Raw genomic sequence first — 20968 nt, 5'->3', positions numbered from 1 at the left:
ATTTCCTGCCTCTATATTCTTTTTTAGATAAGATTTTAGATGACTGTTTTTGTTTGGGCTCCCCCCAACCAGACCTGGAGACAAGGCTGAGGTTAGCCAGCTATTTGGGAGTGGATCCCAGAAAGCATCTCTGAAGGGCTGGGACTAGGAAAACGGGATGAAAGCCGGTAATAAGTGGATTACCACTGCAGGCAACTGCGGCCCAGTCCTACCAGGAATCTTCAAGTGAGTGAGTAGAATGAGCTTTACAACTTTCCCAGGGAGGGTCAAGGAAGTTGGGAGTATTTATCCATCAACTCTGCTCTGTTGGTTGAGAATTGCCCCTGGGGTCTTTGAATGCTGAAGAAAACTTCCAGGCAGAAAAGGAGAAAGCCTTGGTGCTTTAGATGAGAAGCTGTCAGGGGGCAAGGAATGGGTCTAACATCTTGCAGGTGAATAGATCAAGAGAAGTATGGGGGAGGGGACATCAATAGGGTCAGTCACAGTGGCCATTTTTATATAGTTGGAAAACAGATTTGTCATGAGAAATTCTAGTTATTTTTTCCAACAGGAAGTGGATCTATTTGTTTCCTAAAAAGGACTTCAGTGCAATGATTTGGGCAGGTTTCCCAGTCCCACCCTCTAGTAACATTAACATGACGTGTGAACAGAACAGTAATAGAAGCCTGGCTAAATTGTCAGAGTACCTCTGTGATAGGAAATATTATGAAGCCATTAACATCATGCTTTTGGAATTTTTAATAACATGAAAAATGCTAAGTGAAATGTTACTGCTAAGTGAATCAGGTTGCGAAACTACAATTTCAGTTACATGAGAAAAAAAAAAGACTAGAAAGAAATATACCAACATGTTAATGGTATTTATTCCTGGGTGGTGAGATAATGGATAATTTTATAACTTTGTGCTCTTTTCTTCATTTCCCAAATGTTCTATGTTGAACTTTTTTGCCTTTTTTTTGTTTTTGTTTTTAGTCTTTTAAGTCAATGTGTTTTTGGTTTTCTCCGGATGATCAGATTAAGTGGGGAGCTTGCTGGGTAGACAGGTGGGTTTACTCTTAGGCTTGTTGGTTTGAACACAGGAGGCAGGCTGTTACTCAGCTCTGTCTTTGCTGCCCAGTTCCCCAGGACATTCTGACAGTCTCATTTCAAGGTTAGCTCATGAGACTTTTCTGCATGAACTCGAGAGACGAAGAGGGCAGTTCACAGGTGCAATCTACCCAGCAAGACTCCTGCAAGGGCCGTAGGGAGCCAGTGGCTGTGACCTGCTTGGGTCAGAGGAGACCGCTGGGCAGGCAGTACGTGGGAGGGGTTATCTATGTGCCCTTTTTGGGTCAAGCTGAGGAGCACATCCTGGTTCACTTTTATGTCAATTTGTTGTCCTCAATTAGCAGCCATCCAGGCTAGTGGTGGTCACAGGCAGTGCATTCTCAGCCCCATCTTGGAATAAGCATGGTGCTGGGGGTGGTAGAGGAATACAAACAAGAGTATCCTTAAGGAGGTAATATTCCAGAGGGAAGGTTTTGTGAACCATTGAAAATGATTGATCATGTAAAGAGGATGTGTTTAAAGACCAACATAACATGCAAGTAAAATGTGTGTTAGGATTTCAGGAGGTGGTTGGGGAGGGGTGCTCTAGGAAAGAGTCACTGTGGACTGGAGTGGTTTGGAAAGGCTTTTTAGAGAAGGTGGTGCTTTGAATAATGGGTCACTCATAAAATGATGAAAATCCACCTACATTAGTCTCAGGTCATGTATAGCCCTGAATATCTAGAAGTCTGATCATGGTTCTGCCTCAGATTCCCTTTGTGTCATCAGCAGTATGTTTCCTGGTCCGTAAAATGCCAGTGTTCACACGCCCCTGCCCTATAGGCCTATTAAGATGAGTAACTGATGGTAAACATCCTGGGAAAATTTGGTGGTACTGTTGCTAAAGCCTTAAAAATATCAGACAATTAAATAGAGAGACAGGCACCAGTGGGTCCTAGAGATACAATACAATGATAGTGATAGAAAGCTCAGGTATGCTTGAAGTGGCAACCAGAATCAGCAAGCTGATTCAGGAGTAATTTCTCGTCTTGGGTATTCTAGTTACAAGCTGACTACAGAGAGGTGGAATCAATAGAGGCCTATTTATTCGATTCCTCATTTGTGCTTAGCACTAAGTTGGGTAACGTTAGGGGAATTTCAAACATCATTAGCGAGAGTGCTGTTTTGGCAACTTTAAGGCACACAGACCTGAATTGGAAGCTACAATCCTCAGGAGTGCATACGCTCAGGTAGATTTGTATCGCAGAGTTCACAGAGCCCTTGGGAAGAACCCTAAGAGAGGCTCACTCTTTCCCAAAGATCTGATTCATCACATCTTTGAGCATAAGAAACCTTTATGCACTTACTTGTTCCATTAATGTGAAATGGATTCAAGCGATCAGGAAGCCGTGCACCAAAAACAAACAAACAAGCAAAAATAATAGAGAACTGACACTAGTTCACACAGAGAGCGTACATTTCTTTCTGTTGAACTGTTTACAGTATGGCTGGACCTCCGTTGCCCACAAGCTGCGTAAATACCCACAGCCAGTTCTCCTGCCCTTTGGGGCTGGGGCAATCCTGCTGATGAAGGGACCAAGAAGAGGCCAGGGTTTACTTGGTCAGGTCTGGCTTTCAGCAGGGCCTGTGTGACTTTTTGCTCAGCAGTGAACCATTCTACCCCAAGCTGCAAACCACCTGATAAGATTCCTTATAATGAACCTGGAGTAGAAAAACAATAAGCAAACAATAAAAACGAGGCCACAGGAACACATTATTAACATTTCCTTGAGGTGATATTTGCAGCACTTTTGCAAATATTGACTCCTAAATATGAGGGTGAAAAACAAACCTGGTTTAGAGCTGGGCCAACCATGTAAAGCGCTGGGTACTCCCTTAGGCAGTATTTCCCTGGCCCGGGGATCAAGCCTAGAAATGAGCACTCCTTTATATGCAACCTGTAGTGTCTTCTACACCCCATCTAAATTCAAAAAGGGCTTTCTCTTTTGGCTTATAACAGCCTTTTCTCCCAGCCATTAGTGACATGAGGAGGCAAGACCGGCTGCATGTGACCGACTTATAGAAACAATCATTCTATTTTTATTTTTTTAAATTTTATTTATTTATTTATTTATTTATTTATTTTTGGCTGTGTTGGGTCTTCGTTTCTGCGCGAGGGCTTTCTCTAGTTGCGGCGAGCGGGGGCCGCTCTTCAACGCGGTGCGTGGGCCTCTCACTATCGCGGCCTCTCTTGTTGTGGAGCACAGGCTCCAGACGCGCAGGCTCAGTAGTTGTGGCTCACGGGCCTAGTTGCTCCGCGGCATGTGGGATCCTCCCAGACCAGGGCTCGAACCCGTGTCCCCTGCATTGGCAGGCATATTCTCAACCACTGTGCCACCAGGGAAGCCCACAATCATTCTATTTTAACATGGAAACGTACTGTTTTCTTTCCACTCTCCCTTTTTTGTCTACACTAAAAGGACCTAACATAAAGTCTCCTCTCTTCTTGGGAGTGTTTGCTGATCAGGGCCTTCTACCCCATGCATTTGGTTTGTTCATCCTCAGACTCTGGGTAGAGTAGACCAAAACAATTATCTTAAAAGAACAGAAAAGAGAAGAAGCAAGTGCCTTGAAGGAAGCTGCTTAGTGGAGAGGAGGTTCTCTTGTAGCAGAAGAGGAAAGAGGTCAGTGGGTTTCTGGAGGAGGGAGTGTGCCCGTCATTTGGTTCAGGAGTGTCGTCGAGTCCAAGCTCGTACTGCTCACCACACAACACGACAAGGCATTGGGACAAGGAATAGCAGCTTTATTCAGAAGGCCAGCCGACCAAGAAGATGGTGGACTAGTGTCCCAGAGAGCCAGATTGCTTGGATTTGGATGCTAGTTTCTTTTATAGAGCAGAGAGGGGGAGTTGAAGAGATAAGGTAAAAAGTGATAAGTTGTTGCAAATATTTCCTGGTTCCAGCCAGACTCCAGAGGGAATGTGTTAATTTCTTCTTTCCTGCAGCTCTTCACAGGTGGACTTGGTCAGGATGTTTCCAGTGAGCTAAACCAAGGTATTTTAGCTTGACACTCAGGCTTGGGAGGCAGGGTTCCTGGAGATGGCCCCTTATGCATACTTTAAGCTATAGGCAACATCCCTTTAGTGATTAACTTGTAGCAAAAGCAGTAGAATACAAAGATTAAAGTAAAAGAAGGAGATCCAATATGGAGTCAGATTTGTTCTTCCCTGTCAATGGAGCCCAAGGAAGTGGCTAATCCTCAAGGAAGATGGTTGTATGATGTGCCTGAGGGGATGGGGACACAGGCTCTGAGGTTCTGGGTCTTGGCAGCAATTTCTGTGCCTCCAGTATGGACAGAGCAGCCCTCCTCAGGGCTGTGTGTGTGTGTGTGTTTGTGTGGGCGCGTGCGTGCGCACACAGCTGCCCAGCAGAGTGGTGCTTCCAGGTGGCAACCAGGTTGATTCACAGAAAATAGAGAGATGTGGTCCTTCTTGCACATTGAAGTGGAAGAGGCAACTCTGAGCATTTCCATCCAGGACCCACATCAGCCTGGCCTACACATGTAGCTCTGTTACAGAATCTCTACCTGGCACATTCAGGGGCTCACCCAGATTTTGTGGGGCTGAATATTTAATCGGGAGAAGGGGGCTTCTTTAAGAAAAAAAATTTATAAACATAAATTAGCTAGACAGCCTTAGAAGGAGCCTTTTGCAATTGAGGAAATCTGAGCTTATGCTTCATTGGTTTTATGATGAAACCTCCTCTCTGTTATTACATTTTGTCCTGGTTGAGCCCTGGAGGGCTTTTCTCCCACCATCCATGGACATCCTTCCTTCTCTTGAAGGTATTTCACATTCTCTGTTTTTGCCAGCTTTCCATACTGTCCAAACCAAGGGAAGATCTGAAAATCATGTACACAATTTGTTTATGTGAAGGCTTACTCGCTCCCTTAACTAGGTTACTCAACCTTTAATTTAAAAAAATCTTTTATTGCAGAATGAAAGGTTTCACTGCTTTGATAATCTCTCTCCCTGCCAAGTCTCAGCCTTACCATTTTTAAAAGAAAATTTTGGTATCGGCAAGCAGTCCAGAAAATTGGGAGGAGGGAGGAAGGGGACTTTGTACCAAACCTCACTGGAACTATTTATCTGGGTCTTGAAGGGAGACTGATTTGCTCTCTTGATCCTGAAAGCAAGCATAGCTGAGTCTCTCTCCTAAAGCACAACAGATTTTCTAAGACGGTTGGTTTTCTCAGAGCTGGAAGAATACTCAGGTTCACATAAATGGTCTACATTCTCTGAATCACCACAGTGGAGAGATGAAGGTGCACAAGGGAGTCTTTTTTTTGGTGGCCTTTGCTAGAGAAGGTGCTAAGAATCCAGTTTCACCAAGATGTAGGATCATTTCACTGAAGACATGCAAAGACTCTAAAGAAAATGCTAAAGAAATTCTGAAGAAAATTCCAAAAGAATTCCAAGACATTCTGAGCATGGTGTTTATGCCACTCATTCAGACACTTGGTCTCATTTGAACAAGGAAATCTCATTGTTTAGGAATTAGACTTCACATATATTTAAAGAAAAATACCACAGAATGTTTAAAGGTGTAGTGCTTTATGTATAAAATGTCATTTACTTTAGTTGACATCTTCTAATCTTCCTTGCATGGGGTATAATGAGTAAAGAAACAGCAGGATCTTGCATTGGTAAATGAAGCGCTTGTACTTGTTTTCCACATTTGGGTTTACAACCTTGCCTCCTTTGTTTTTTCAATGGCTTCCTAAAAAACAACGGAAAATCCCAAGTCTTCAGAAGAGGATTAGAAGGTCAAGAAACAGCCTTGGCCTAAGGTGAAAGAGCAGTACACAAGGAGTCAGGAGACCTAGGGCCTAGGCTCCCTTCGGCCACTGGCTAACCAGTCTGGGAATTTGGTCCACGTCCCTCAAGCTGTCTGCCTTGATTTGCTCATTAGTGCCATGAGAAGCTAGGCTAGGTCATCCCTCAAGTCCTTCCCAGCTCTAGTGTTTGTTTAATGATTTCCCTTTGAGAATTCCAGAGCCTTTATATAACTCACAAGGCTAAGAGTCCATTTAGGGAAGTACAGGGGCCTCAGCTCTGCTCTCATCACATACAACTAGTCAAGCTCAGAAAGATACTTTGGCCAAAGGTAGTATGGGAACAGTCTGTTCAGATACAGACTGGGGAGAGCTAAGAGAATTCATCATCCTAGGGATGCAGGTATTGGGATGGGGCTTGCTGTCCAGCTTGGGGCTTGATAAGGGAAAACTGGCTCTTGGTTAGAATCCCAGTGTAAAGAATAGGTGTAGAGGGAGACCCAAAGCCAAGGGTGGGCCAGCTCTGCCACGAACATTGTCCTACCTTTGGCCAAGTCACTCGCCTCTCTGGGACACTATTTCTTTATAGGTGTGAAGGGAGGGTAATAAGATCAGCCCTGCCTTGCTCAGCAGCTTTTGATAAGGTCAAAATACATATGGATGTAAAAGAGTTTGAAAACTGTCCAGTGACACATAAATAGAAGGAATGTGATCAGCTTTGAAAGATGTTTCTGCCCCTGTGGCCAGCCTAGGGAGGAAGCAGGGCAGGGGAATTTCAGCACAGGGGTGAGGGGGGAAGAGCCTGGGCCAAGGGAGGAGAGGCAGGATTAGGTAAAGAGCAGGCCTGGAGGACTGGTGAATACAGGGGAATCCTCCTACCCAGCAGCCAACTTCAGGCTGGGGTAGTTGGCAGCTCGGGCCTACTGTGTCCACTTCCAAAGGCCCTCTGTTTATTGACGGTGGCCTTCCTGCTGGAAATGTCTGTTGCACTCTTTCTTCTGAACAGAAAATGCCTGGCTGTGGGACCACAGGGGTTGATACCCTGATGTCCCACCCTAGGGCCCTCTTGCCTTGTGAGACTCATGAGATCCCTGTTTGGTGGCTCCTGGCAGCTGCACAAGAAGCAGGTACCCTGATCACTTCTCAGGAGGGGGGTCCATAGACTAGTGAGGCGGTGACAGGGCTGAGATAGAAACCAGGTCAAGTAATAGCAATAATGATAATCATAGTTACTATTTATGGAGCACCATGTGCCAGATGCTGAGGTAAATGTTCTACATACATTTGCTTGCTTAACTTTCACAGCTTCCCAATGAGCTTATTATAGTATTTTTTTTTTCCAATTTAGAGAGGTTAGGAGAGGTCATGAGTAACCCTAAATCTCCTAGTGTACCTTAAGATTTTTTAAATTAAAAAATATTATTTAAATATGGTTAATTTACAATGTTGTGTTAGTTTCAGATGTGCAACAAAGCAATTCAGTTATATATATATATTTTTTTTTCAGAATCTTTTCCATTATTGGTTATTATAAGATATTGAATATAGTTCCCTGTGCTATACAGTAGGTCCTTGTTGTTTATCTTTTTTATATATAGTAGTGTGTATATTTTAATTCCAAACTCCTAATTTTTCCCTCCCCTGCCTTTTGTAACCATAAGTTTGTTTGCTAAGTCTGTGAGTCCATTTCTGTTTTGTAAATAAGTTCATTTGTATCATTTTTTTAGAGTCCACATATAAGCGATATCATATGATATTTGTCTTTCTCTGTCTGCCTTACTTCACTAAGTATGATAAATCTCTAGATCCATCCATGTTGCTGCAAATGGCATTATTTCATTATTTTTTATGGCTGAGTAATATTCCACTGGATATATACACCACATCTTCTTTGTCCATTCATCTGTTGATGGATACTTAGGTTGCTTCCATGTCTTGGCTATTGTAAATAGTGCTGCTGTGAACATTGGGGTGCACGTATCTTTTTGAATTCCTTTATTTCCAGATATATGTCCAGGAGTGGGATTGCAGGATCATATGGTAGCTCTATTTTTACTTTTTTAAGGAACCTCCATACTGTTCTCTATAGTGGTTGTACTAATTTACATTCTCACCAACAGTGTAGGAGGGTTCTTTTTTCTCTGCACCCTCTCCAGCATTTTTTATTTGTAGACTTCTTGATGTTGGCCATTCTGACCAGTGTGAGGCGATACCTCATTGTAGTTTTGATTTGCATTTCTTTAATAATTAGCGATGTTGAGCATCTTTTCAAGTGCCTCTTGGCCATCTGTATGTCTTCTTTGGAGAAATGTCTTCTTAGATCTTCCTCCCATTTTTTGATTGGGTTGTTCTCCTGGCTTATCTTCATGATAGAATTGACTTTGAAACCACTTTGTTTGGATGCTAAATCCTATTCTCAATCATTGTACTGTTCTGCTTCTCCTGGTTCCACAGATTCTTATCAAGTCAGCCCAAAGTTGTCTGGAATTTAGCAGAATCCCAAAGTGATGATTGAGTCAGTTCTGAGCAGTTAAGAGACCAAGACACAACAGTGACCCAAAAAGGGCCTGATTTGGTCCTTTTGGGGGGACAAAGGTAAAGTAAATAAAACCAATAGTTCTATACTGGTGTAGGAAAAGTGAGATGCCCTGGAAGGGACAGATGTGATTTGTTGTTGACCATTCCAGCCAGTGGCGTGCTGATGCCACCTTGCACTGGCTCACATCTGCCTTCAGGAGCCAGTTGTGTGCATCTCCTTCCAACTCTACATTCAGCCAAGTTAGATTAGCTTGGTCTTGGCCAAGGTGGGAGTATTAACAGTGTGCAAAATGGCAAACACTACAAATCAGAGTTTATTTCTCTGTAGAGCCAGTTGTTAAACATGTATCTGCACTGATTCTAGCCTTGTTTGTCATTTTTTTTCTTTCAGTGAATTGTAGTCCCTATAAAGATTTGTTTCTGAAATGTGGTGTCTAAAAGGAAGTCTTAATTCTACATATGTAGATATTATACTTGGATTAAAGGAGCCATTCTAACATGTGCAGGTGAAGACATCACTGAAAGTTGCTCCATAACTAAACATGCTCAAGAAAATTGAATAAGAGTGGCAGGACTTTGCTGCCGGTTCCAGAAGAGCATCTTGCTCTCAGAGCTGCCATCTGGGCCTGCAGGGGAAGGGATCTGTGGTCAGTTTCCTTTGGCAAGGTCTGGTGGCTCGGATTATGACAGTGAGACTGCGTGTCTGTGTGAATGACCTTTTCCTTTTTTGCATTTAAAAATAACCTACCAAAGATAGCATGGATAAATGAATTGAAGCACGGAGCTGAACGGATTCATTTGAGAAAAATATTTTTTCAGATCACCTGTCTTTTCAACTACATGTGCCTTCACTGGATATGGCACTTACAATGTTATCTGTAGAATCACCTCCCCTGATTTTCCATAGAAATGGGAACTAGGAATAGAATGGAAAAGTAGAACTACAGGTGACCTCCACCTCTCAGTTTTCCTATTGCTTCCCGAGTCTCTCGTATTAAGCCTTTTGTCTGAACTGGAGGAGAAACGTGCATTTCAGCTGTTCTCCCAGCTCCCTCCTTCCTCCCTCCATGCAAGGGCTCCTGGGGAGGTGGAAATGTCTACTAGACACTTACCCTGATGTCCTTTAACTACAGTTATGAGAGAGTAGCACTAGACAATCTCTCTTACTAAGGTCCCCTCTAGTTCAGAGAGATTCTGTGCCTAAATAACCAACATCCATGGGGCCTGCAGCACAGACAGTCCCTTGAAATGTGCCGTTCCAACTGCTTGAAGGGGGAACTGGGTTTCAGTCCTAGTTCTCTGGCCAGTTCAAGACATTTTTTTCTTTCTTGATCTGGACTTAACAGGTAGAAGGCTACCTTCCCCCAGATTCTCTAGTAAAGTAGCAGCCAGAGCTGTAGTGGAAATAACAAGAGATAAAATTAGCCACCCTGAGCAGCCGCGAGCTCACATGATGGGGTCGGGGAGCGCTGGGCCAGCTGGGAGGCGCTGCCTGGCGCGGTCCTGCTCCTGTTGGGCTCTGCGCCACCCTGGAGGGTCTTACATAAGACATGTCACAGCAGCCTGCCCCTCCCTGCTGGGGCAGTTTGCAGGGCACAGGGTTAGCTGACCAGAGCCAAGCTCTATTTCTGGAAGGCAGAAAGTTCAGCTAAAGGGTAGCCACTGAGAAGATATTCGTTTACTCCATTGAAGGGAGCAGACACAGAGGCTGCTAGAGGGAAAATTATTTTAGGAGATCATTTTGTACAGATACGCCAAGAACATTTGGGAGCAGAGCAGAGGAAGAAAGCAGAGCGTGAACAAACTTGAAAAGTAACTCTGTTCCTCTGTTGTCATCCCTCCTTTGGCTACTGCACTGATTCAACCCTAGGATTTTAGAAGTATGATTTATCCAGTAAGTCTGCCGAAACAAGACTGTATGATTTCATCTTTGCCACCCACCTAAACTTATGTTTGGATGCACATTATATATAATATATTATACAGTAAATTATGATCATTCAACATCCTGGGGAACCTCTATTAGCCAAATAAATACCAGATCCCCATGTTGGACTGGACATTTGTTATTATATTCAGGTCATGGGGAGGGTTGTTGCTATCATGAATGCATTTATCCATTTCACTGCCTCACTACGCGATTAATTCCTTCAAGACAGAAGGAAATACGAGGTATGGTGATAATGTGGCCAATTAAGGAGAAATTATTTGAACTCATGTCTTTGCTGGTGGTGATGGGTGTGTGTGTGTGTGTGTTGGTGGAGTAGGTGTGTATTGCCTATTGGAAATGACAGTTTTGAAGCGGTGTAGATCCAAAGCTAGGAAGGGGAGAGCCAAGCTGGGATCTAGGAACAGAGGTTAAAAACTAGCAACCAAGGCAGGGTGAAAGCAGGGACACTGAGGCATGCGGGCAGGGAAAAATCCAGAAGGCAGAAACCAAATCAGGAAAGGGCTATCTGACAGCAGGAAAGAATAGAGAATGTGAACCAGGAAACTGGACTTTAATGAGCCCCAGGACATTCCTGAAGCCCTAGGGTTAGCAAAGAGAGTGCACGCACCAAGGCCCAGAGTGATTCTGTCTGAACAGTTGCACCACTTGATATCTGATATTATATATTCAGGTGAGCACCCAACATTTTTGGAGGACACATCTTGGAAACTGCTTTCAGAGACAAGTTTTTGAACAACGCAAGAAAAAAAATCATAAGTTTTTTGTGAATTAAGCAGAGGGGTGCAAGACCAAATTTGTGCCAGGTGGAAGACGGATGGGTGCCTGGGAATGCCCATTGCGAGGCCATCGCAGTGGTCCAGGAAGAGATGATGGTGGCCTTGACCAGGGTGGGTGGCTGGGGTGGGAGATGGGGGCTGGGGATGCAGAAAAGGTGACAGATTTGAGTACTAGTTAGACCACCGGCTGCTAACTGAAATGCCTACAGGCTTTTATATGTGTTTTAAATTTTTCATAATAAGTTTATTTTAATTGTAGGAAAACAGAGATGGAGAGCTCCAGTAACTATGCTGGAAACCTCCAAATTAAAAGAGACTTAAAAATAGATAGCTAGTTTGAAGCAGCCGCATAGCACAGGGAGATCAGCTCGGTGCTTTGTGACCACCTAGAGGGGTGGGATAGGGAGGGTGGGAGGGAGACACAAGAGGGAGGAGATGTGGAGATATATGTATACGTATAGCTGATTCACTTTGTTATAAAGCAGAAACTAACATACCATTGTAAAGCAATTATACGCCAATAAAGATGTTAAAATAAATAAATAAATAAATAAATAAAGAGACTTAAACATATTTACCAATTGCAATACAGGGGCCTTACTTGGATTCTTTGTTCAAGCAAATTGTTAATTATGAGACTTGGAAAGTTGAACACTGACTTTTTGTATTAAGGAGTTGTTATTTTTACATGTGATAAAATGGCATTGTGGTATTTTTTTAAGAGTCTGTATCTTTTAGAGATATATGCTGAGATATTTATAGATGAAATCATATGACTGGAGTTTTCTCCGAAAAATATGGGGGAGTGGGAAGGAATTAGCTGAAAAGAGATTGTCTCTGAGTTGAATTTTGTTAGAGCTGGATGATGGATGCATGGGGACTCGTTATTCACGGAGCCAAAGCCTTCCTTGTGATGACAGCTGCTAGTGCCATGTGCCAGAAACTTCTCAGAGCTACATGTCTGCTCTGCTTGTATAGATGAACATTGCTGTTGCTCTAGGATGAAGACATCCAAATGCCCACTTTAATAGAGAGATGAAACAGAGCCACAAGAAGGTGGGAGTTGTAGAGGAGCTTTTTTGTTTGTTTTAAATGTATGTATCCAGCTCTTTCTGCTAAAAGTTGAAAAGAAGAAGCATTTTGGAATTTATCAAGATGAGTAATGATGTGTGGGAGAAGCTAGTTGCCCCCTTTCTCCTTTCCTTCCTTAGAAGCTGAACCCTAACTGTTTGGCAGGCTTCATTGCTGCCTAAACATTTCCCAGCCTCCTTGTTATAAGGTGTGGCCATGTGATTTAGTTCTGGTCCATGAGATGTAAGCAGAAATGTTATGTGGATGTGTAAAACAGAGAGCTAGTGGGACCCTGCTGTATAGCGCAGGGAGCTCAGCTCGGTGCTCTGTGGTCACCTAGATGGGTGGGATGTTAGGGGGGGCAGCGGGAGGGAGGTCCAGGGAAAGTAACACAACATTGTAAAGCAACTATACCCCAATTAACAAAGAAAAAAAAAGAAACGTTATGTGGAACTTTCTGGAAGGCTCTTTAAAGGGAGCTGACTCATCTAGGAGGTGTGTCCCTCTTTTCTTCCCTCTCTTTTTCTTGCTGCCTGGAATGCAGGTGTGAGGTGTAGAGCTCCAGTAACTATGCAGGACCACTGAAAGTGGAAGTCACATACCCAGTGTGGCAGAGCAGAGAGAAAGAAAGAGCCTAGGTCACTGATGACTCTCTGAACTTCCTGTCTCTGGACTTATTTTTCAAAGTGAAAATATACTTTCATGTGGTTAAGCCAAAATTACTCTAGATTTTTAATTAGATGCAAAGAGCCTAAATGCTAATTAATACAAGTAACAGATTGTTTATTGTTAATAAATAAAACATTAGTCAAAAATAAAAGTGTATAGAGTTGTTTTTTCAGCAATTCCAGTCAGGATTTCACCCTGTAGATATGCACGAAGATATAGTATTGTTTGCAAGAGCAAAGAGCAAACACTACAAGCAACCTAAGCATCCATGCATGGGCACTGGTTACACAGACAAGCCTTTAGTGGGTATCAGGGAGCCAGTCGAACAGTGAGATCTGTGTTGCCGTGAAAGAGCCTCAGTTCTTATCATTCAGTGAAAATGAGTAAGTTACAAAGAAGCATGTGTAGTTTGATCTCTTGTGTAAATTACATAAATATAAATTATATTATTATATATTTATTTACTATATTTTATTATACCATATATAAATTATATATGATCTTATATAATTATACGTATGTTTTATCTATTTACTATATTTTATTGTACCATATATATGAATTATATATATAAATTGAATTGAAAAAATGAATTATATACCATATATAAAAAGTATATATACATATATTATGTATATATGTATCTGTATACATATATACATATATATGGTATAAGTTATGTATGTATATATATAATTTTTATATATGATATATGTATAACCATATATATATATATGTATATATTTGTTTCACCTAGAAGGAAATAAAAATCTGCTAACTGAAGGAAGAAAGGGCCAGGGAGTTGGTGTGGGGAGAGGCTTTTATTTGTCACTGTATGTATTTTTGTATAGATTGAATTTTCTCTCTACAGTCTTTCTTTATATTAATAAAAGAATTACTTCTAATAGAACACATTCTCTCCAAGTCTAATTTTATAAATTAATAGCACAAAGAGTTTGACTCATTAAATTTCCTTCAGTATCATTATCCTAATATTTAAGATATAGACTGATTTCAGTCTGTACTAATTTAAATGGTTACAATAAAGGTATTATTGTCCCCCTCCCATCTCCCTGACACTGTCCTTCTCTCCCTCTTTCTCCCTCTCTCTTTTACTCCCACTCTTCACCCTCCTCTCCTTCCCCTGCTCTCCTCCTTCCATAAATATGTAATATTACTGACCAAGGGCCTGGTCTTCCCAAGGCCCATGCAGAGGATCGGGGAGACCAGAACACAGGAAAGCATCTCCCCAGGAATGGCTGAGCTAGCTAGGGATTCTGTCCACCAGTGCCGGGACAGAAACAGATACTGAGCACACGGTCCTGGGAACTCTCAGTGGCCTCCAAGTGGATTTCACCAGGTTGTTTGTTTGTTGCAGATGAATGAGGTCACATGTGCTCAGATAGGAGTTGGCACATGTCCAGGAGTTTATTTACTTAGGCTTCAAATGAAGGCAAAGGTTTATTTTGACACTTTCCTGTAGCATCAGAGCTCTGCTTACGAGAGCAGGATGGGAACACAGCAGGAAGACAGCAGCAAGACAGCCATGTGCCACGAGGCAGATGGCAGAAGAGGTGACATTTGTTTCCAAGGGATCTCAAGGCCCTGTGAAGCCCACAAGAGCCGCACAATTGGTGTTTTCAATTTTAGGACAGTTATTTCTATGGGAAATGATATGTTATATATGTATATATATATAATTTTAGTTATATATGGTCAGGTTATATATGTGGTCAGGTTAGTTCCTGACCACATACTTTAATGATAAAATCTGAACCTTGGCAACCCCGTGAACCAGAAAGGATTACCGTAGGATGATCAAGAAAACTCATGTCTAAAGAATGGCAAGTTCCACGGTTGCTTCAGGGATGGATTCTCACATAGATTAATATGAGTTGATAAAGTCTGAGAGATGAAGGGAGGAGCATGGGGGAAATGAGGGGTCTAGGAATTTGTCACTAGACCAGGTGTATTGGTCCCAACCATTTTGGTTTTGAAATCCATGCCTGAATGTTTGGTGGGTGATTTCAGGCACAGTTAGATCCAGGGCTCTCAACAGTACGTGAAGGACTTTTGTCACTGCCTCTTTCCCTCAGCCCTGCTTTCCTCTGTGTTAGTTTCATGCACAGTCAGGCATTCCCTACATGTTGGTAAAGGGTTACCAAAGGGTTCCATCTACCAGTTTAGCAATCCTGGGGTCAAATACCTTTTCCTCTGTATTTCTAACAATGTCAGGGCTGATTTTCACTGCTCAGTTTGGGACACATGCCCATCTCTGAACCAGTCACTGCCCCTGTGATCTTCTAGGCCCAGACCTGGTACCCAGGCCTGGAGCCAGTCACACCAGACTGGGGAATGGGAGGGGAATTTCAAGGGAAAATTAGTGTGTTGTTATCTATCAGAGGCAGGAGGGGATAGCTGACAGGCAATTAAATACCCCCTACACTGGCATAGACTGCCTAGCTTCAAGTTTTTTTTCGGTAGTAAATGAAAGGGAGAAGGGGGACTACCAATGTACCCCCAGTATATGATCCTTCTTGGAAATGGTAGAGATCACAGGCTCCCAGACCACAACCAAGGCTTTGGGGCTTACTCTAGAGTTTTGGGGTGTCTTGTAGTTTTCCCAAGTATTGGGGTTGAAAACAGATTGGGACTAGAAAACATAAATGTGTTCTTAGAGGTATTCTCCAAGCCTGGATGAATTCCTGGTCTAGGATTTTCCTCAGAAAGGTAGAATATTAGAAAAATTTTCCTAAGGGCTTTATAATTCCTCCCCTAATCCTAAGGAGTCAGCCTGTTTTATTTTTGCCATTGTTCCATTATTGCCTCTAATTAAAGACTTTCAAAGCAGTGAGTAAAGGGAGAGCTGGACTCATACTCAGGAGTTCTGCCCCCAAGTCAGGGGGCTCTTCTCTGTTCTGCTGTGGGTGGGTAGAAAAAGCAGTAAAGAACATTGGTGCCACCTTCCAGAAATGGCATGTTTGAAAATAAATCTTTGTAAGACAGAGAAATGTTGCCTTTCTTAATACACAGATTGAGTGGCGTCTACAGAGACTTGGAAAATGCTGGATCAGAAGGCAAATGATGTGGTTGAACCAAGCAAGCAGAGGAAAATGCAGCACTGCCAGCCCTTTTCACCATGTCGGAACATGAGAACTAGGTGAAGACAAGTAGCTCACCTGCCAATTTTTTTTCTTACTGGGGAGAGAATATTCTGGAACTCTTCCTACAGGAAAGGCCATCAGGCATAGACCTCTTTCCAACAAACATTACTAGTAAGGAGGAGTGGTATAGTTTGGAAATGTGAAGAAAGAAGAGAAAGGAGTCAATTTTGGCTGCAGGAACAGCTCAGGTGATTGCCCGGGGGAGAAGCGCCAGCTACAGACCTGTCAGTTGAGTCCCCCTCTGAGCACGCTGGGAAGTTTTCACAGAGCCTCTGGTCATTCCTGATTCCTTTTACTGAGGACGGTTCAGAAAGTCCAGGTTAGACAAACCCTGTGCCTCCTTCTCAGTTCCAGAACATGACCCAAAGAGGAAGCAAGATCTGGAAATGTCAACAGAGGTAACCCAGTTGACCTGCCACACATACTTCCTCACCTACAACTACTGGAAAGGGCCATCCTACCCACCATGGGACTGGACCAGGAATGGCCCCTAACCAAGCCAGGAACCAACTGAGTGACTCTTTCTGAAATCGGAGACATAGCTAGAACTGCCAACATGCTGGAGGAACATAAGGAAACAGATACATGGAACGTAAGCTGAGGCACCAGGGCGACCACTTGCTGCACTGGGGACCCTGAGCCTGAGTGACGAGCACTTTTCTGTTTTAGACCCACTGATTCGTGTGTGTGGACCCCCATAGGCTTTGGAGCCTGTGACCCCTGTGCTAAGTAAGGGAGCTCAGCTCTGGCCGTGGAGGGTTTCTCAGGGATCCCAGTTCCTGTCCTTTCTGAGGTCTCATTTATTAGTTATCCTGAATTCCCAAGACTTTTTCATACATAGAGTGAGCACTCTCTCTTCTCCCTGCTACCCTCACGCAATACACAACTTATCTGAGCAAAGTTGAGTGGGTTTCAGACCCAGCTGCCAACCGAGCTTTCGGTAAAACAACTTCTGAGCATTAACCTAGCAGCGGCAAGATGCCATGGGGAAGGGAACTGGAGTGTATGGCCCTTCATTTCCATGCCTTCACCTGGAGCCCCTCTAAAAAGGTCCTCCACACACCTCCTCGGCGGCCTCCGAACCCCTGTTAATGTGGATTCTTTCAGGCTTCACCCCACCCCAGCACCTGGGCGTAGCTAACTATGTCATGGAGACATCAAGCTATAAATGACTTTTTGCTCCTACCTTCTCGCTCAAGTTGTCAGCTTGTATGTTCAGGAGATAGTTTTAGATATTTGCTTGTTTTTTGCGGAATTTTGATGACCTCACTCACTGGGTCTGTGTATAGATGCCAGGAGGGGAAAGGGTCCTCACGGTCGGCACTCAGAGACCTGGGTGTTTTGGGGCTGTTGCCCAAGGAAGTGGGTGTGCAGCATGCTTTAAAGCCATCGTGCAGTACTTTGCTCTCTTCTGTGAGTCAGTCACGTGCTGTCTAAAATAGGTGTTGAGTGTGGGCGGGGCAGTTCAAAGACAACAGGACTCATCGAGTTTAGTCCCAGGGAGAGTGCGACCCCTCATACAAAGGCTTGGTGAGCCTCCCTTTGGCTGTTGTAAGGGTCGGATTGAGCATGCAAACCCACTGAGCTGACTGGTTCAGCTCGGCCCTGGTGATCCCCACGTACAGCTGCGTGCTGTGTCTTTAGGGAGGTGGGAGCAAGTGGATTTTACCAAATGTCTGGACGTGAGGCAGGCGCATACTTGTGGCTGGGCTTTCCTAATAAACCCTACAGTGCGTGGTTCCCTAAGAATGCACAAGCTCACTAATGGAGCTTAAGACTGAGGCACGCTAGGGATTTTCACACTTCTAGAACATGTGTTTGGAGATGAGGAACCCTCCCCTGCTCCACACACTTGTATGAACATGTTCTCATGTTGGTCATGTGAACGTTTTACCAATAGCTCAGGCTGATACAGGACAATCGGCTGAGTTCTAAGGCTACCCATGGCCCTTCCTGCTCAGCTGGCTGTTGCATGTTAGATCATTGAAAGGGTCATCACATGACTATCAGCAATCACACGTGAGACCTGAGGAAAGGAGCCTTCTGATTTGAAAAGGCCATGTGGTGATGAGCAAACTCCAGGCAATCTGCAGCTGTAATGCATCAGGGCACGGAATGGACACCTTTTCTGCAGTGCAAGGAGGGGGGGAAGTAGTTGTTTAGAAACATTGCAAATACTGGTGCAAGAAAAGCTAGGAATTTCCAAGGATTACATGTGGCAGGTGCCTGTTGTGTCAGAGAAAACTTTTAGAGATCACTCTGTAGGGGGCGAGGAGGAAGGTTTGCTGGACTAACAAAAATACTTGCTTTCCACCCAGCCTTGCCCTAGGCAGATATGTGGCAGAAGGTTATCCTTCAACTTCCCTTTCTGTACCATTTTCTTGACCTCGCTCTTAGCTTTCACATCCCATATCACCACCATCCATGCTGTAGGCAACCATCACTCTCTCTGCCCTCTTATATCCCTCATTTTTATCCTAGAATAAGTATTAGTCACTGTGTTAAGGCTTCCGAGATGATTCTAAGCCTTACTGTTAACTGTGAAATATTAGAAGAATGTGTCCCCCTTTTAGTGACCATCATCAGAAGAGGAAGGCCCTGTGGACAATAGGAGGGCTTTTGTACTTTCTTGACACTGCAAATCATGATTTAAGGCAAACTCTGCTTAAGGCAAAGACAATAGCATATCCAACAAGAGTCCAGAAGCAGAAAGTCATCCAAACAGGACAGTGTCCCTGAAAGGGACTCACATTTTTCTTATGTGTTGCTGCTTTATTTGTTGTTATTTTTGTTTGTGTTAATTTGTTTTTTAAATTATATTTTGTTTTAGTTTGTTTTTTGAGAACTTGACATTTTCCCTCCCCTGGTGCCCACAGCTGTGGGAGCAGCATTGGCTGGCCCATGGCATCTCTTTGGGACTCAGGAGTCACTACAGCTTCCAGGTAGGATTTCAGGTCCTGAGGGTCCCTCCCTACTGCATTTTGGGAAGACATTTTAAGTAACAAGAGAGCTACTAACAAACTACAATATAGTTGAAAACTTTGCTGTCAGATGGTGGTTATATACAGCCTGAATCTCACCTTGTCATCACTTGTAAAGGCTACCTCTGAGCTCAAGCTCCCAGTACATACAGATACATCATCTGATTGCCTTATTGCTTACATTTGTTAACTTCTGAGAGCAATATCATGGAGACTAAGTAAAGGAAGATTCTAGGATTGTTAAACTTGCTAAAGCTTTTCACCAGTTCTCAAATGATTTCTGAAATGATCACATTTGGAGACATATTGCATGCAACGTTTCCACCATGAAATGGCCATTCCAAATGGTAATAAGGCCAGGAAGTGAGTCCTATTCTTGCTAGATGAAAACCCCATTAAGACTTCATTTGCTTCAAAGTAATTTACCTGGACCTCTTTACCTACCTGAGTTAATGGTTCTTATCAATGTCCCAGTGCTCAAGGGATATAGTAGACATTGTTTTTCTTTTTTTATAAGGAGAAAAAAAATATTGAGAAGGCAGAACTACAGCTCGTTCCCTCTGAGTATGGGTCTGTTCTTTTTTTTCCTATCACAATTCTGTCAATTCTCTTGCCAATATTTTCTAATTTCTTTCTTAGTTCTAAAGATTTTCTTCTAATTTATTCCACCCTCCAATTCGATGTCCCACCAAGTGACAATTTCCCATTCTCCTCCCAGCGTCTTTCCAGTCAACATCTAACTTTACTTCCTCCTCGTTTCTTTCACCCCATGACTTCTTCTCTTACCCATAATCATAATTGGGTGGGTTTTTGCCATCCATGCAACAGTGGCTCAGTGGGATATCTGATAAATTCCCAAAGCCTTACAGTTTGACAATAGCCAAATTCTGTATCCACATGGCCTGACCTCCTCTTTACTAAACACACATTCTCATTACCTATAAGTAATCCTAACCCCTTTGGAGTCCTCCACCACCACCACCAATTTTGAATATTTTTTTTCCAATCTCCTGACATTATGAAGATTTTCTCAGCTTGCTGAAAGGAGAGTAGTCCTACTGTGTCATAATATTCAAAGTTCTCTTATACACATCCTCCATCTTTTCTTCTTCCTAATACCTACTCCCCACCTGCACTCTATTCAAACTCATTTCATTCTGCATACCTGGTGTTTTCCTATTCTTTGCTGGAGAAGGCATCACTGTAAAGCTGTCTAGATGATCAACCACCAAAAATGTGCAAGGATCTCACAAGACCATGATCATAGGCCTAACTGGAGAATAACGACATCCCACAATTGCACATAAACATGTTCCCATTTCAGTTTATGTACGTTTATGTCAATTACTAATAGAAAATTTAGCTGTTTTTTAGAGAAATGCATTGTGTTTTGGGTTACTTCATCTTCAGAATCCATTTAATTGGCTTTTTCCCAGATTTTTTAGTTAGAACTAAACAAAAGCTATTGTAGACTAGAAAACATCAAACAAATATATCATGATTTCATTGCAAGTTGGTTTCACAACCTGCATACTTGAAAAATGAGCATCACCAGCTGAGTTTAAATACAATAGAGATATCAGAGCTCGACCCACTGGCCACACAGGGAAAGATATTTATGTAAGCAAGCTTCCAAAAATCAGTAACTAGAGTGACATTTGATAAACAACACAGGTAAAATGAAAAGTGTTAGTTATCCATGGTGATGACTAATGATAAAATAATGATAAAATATCCATTGCTTAAATATTTCCATGTGTGGGAGAAAAAAATACGACAAGGAGGGCAGAGCCTTTTGTGATGAATGTTCCAGCTGGTGAGACTGCCAGGTGGTTCTGAGTCTCTGTGGAAAACTGTTTAGAAGGCTGGCCCTCTCAGAGGAAGTCAGCTCTGCTGCTTTAAGGTAGTGGTTTACAAAAACCAGGGAGCTTTGAAAATACAACAAACATAGCAATAACC

The sequence above is a fragment of the Balaenoptera acutorostrata genome, chromosome 2, assembly GCF_949987535.1.
Source record: "Balaenoptera acutorostrata chromosome 2, mBalAcu1.1, whole genome shotgun sequence".
Lineage (NCBI taxonomy): Eukaryota > Metazoa > Chordata > Mammalia > Artiodactyla > Balaenopteridae > Balaenoptera > Balaenoptera acutorostrata.
The sequence above is the reverse complement of the archived record's forward strand: the minus strand, read 5'-3'. Positions refer to the sequence as shown.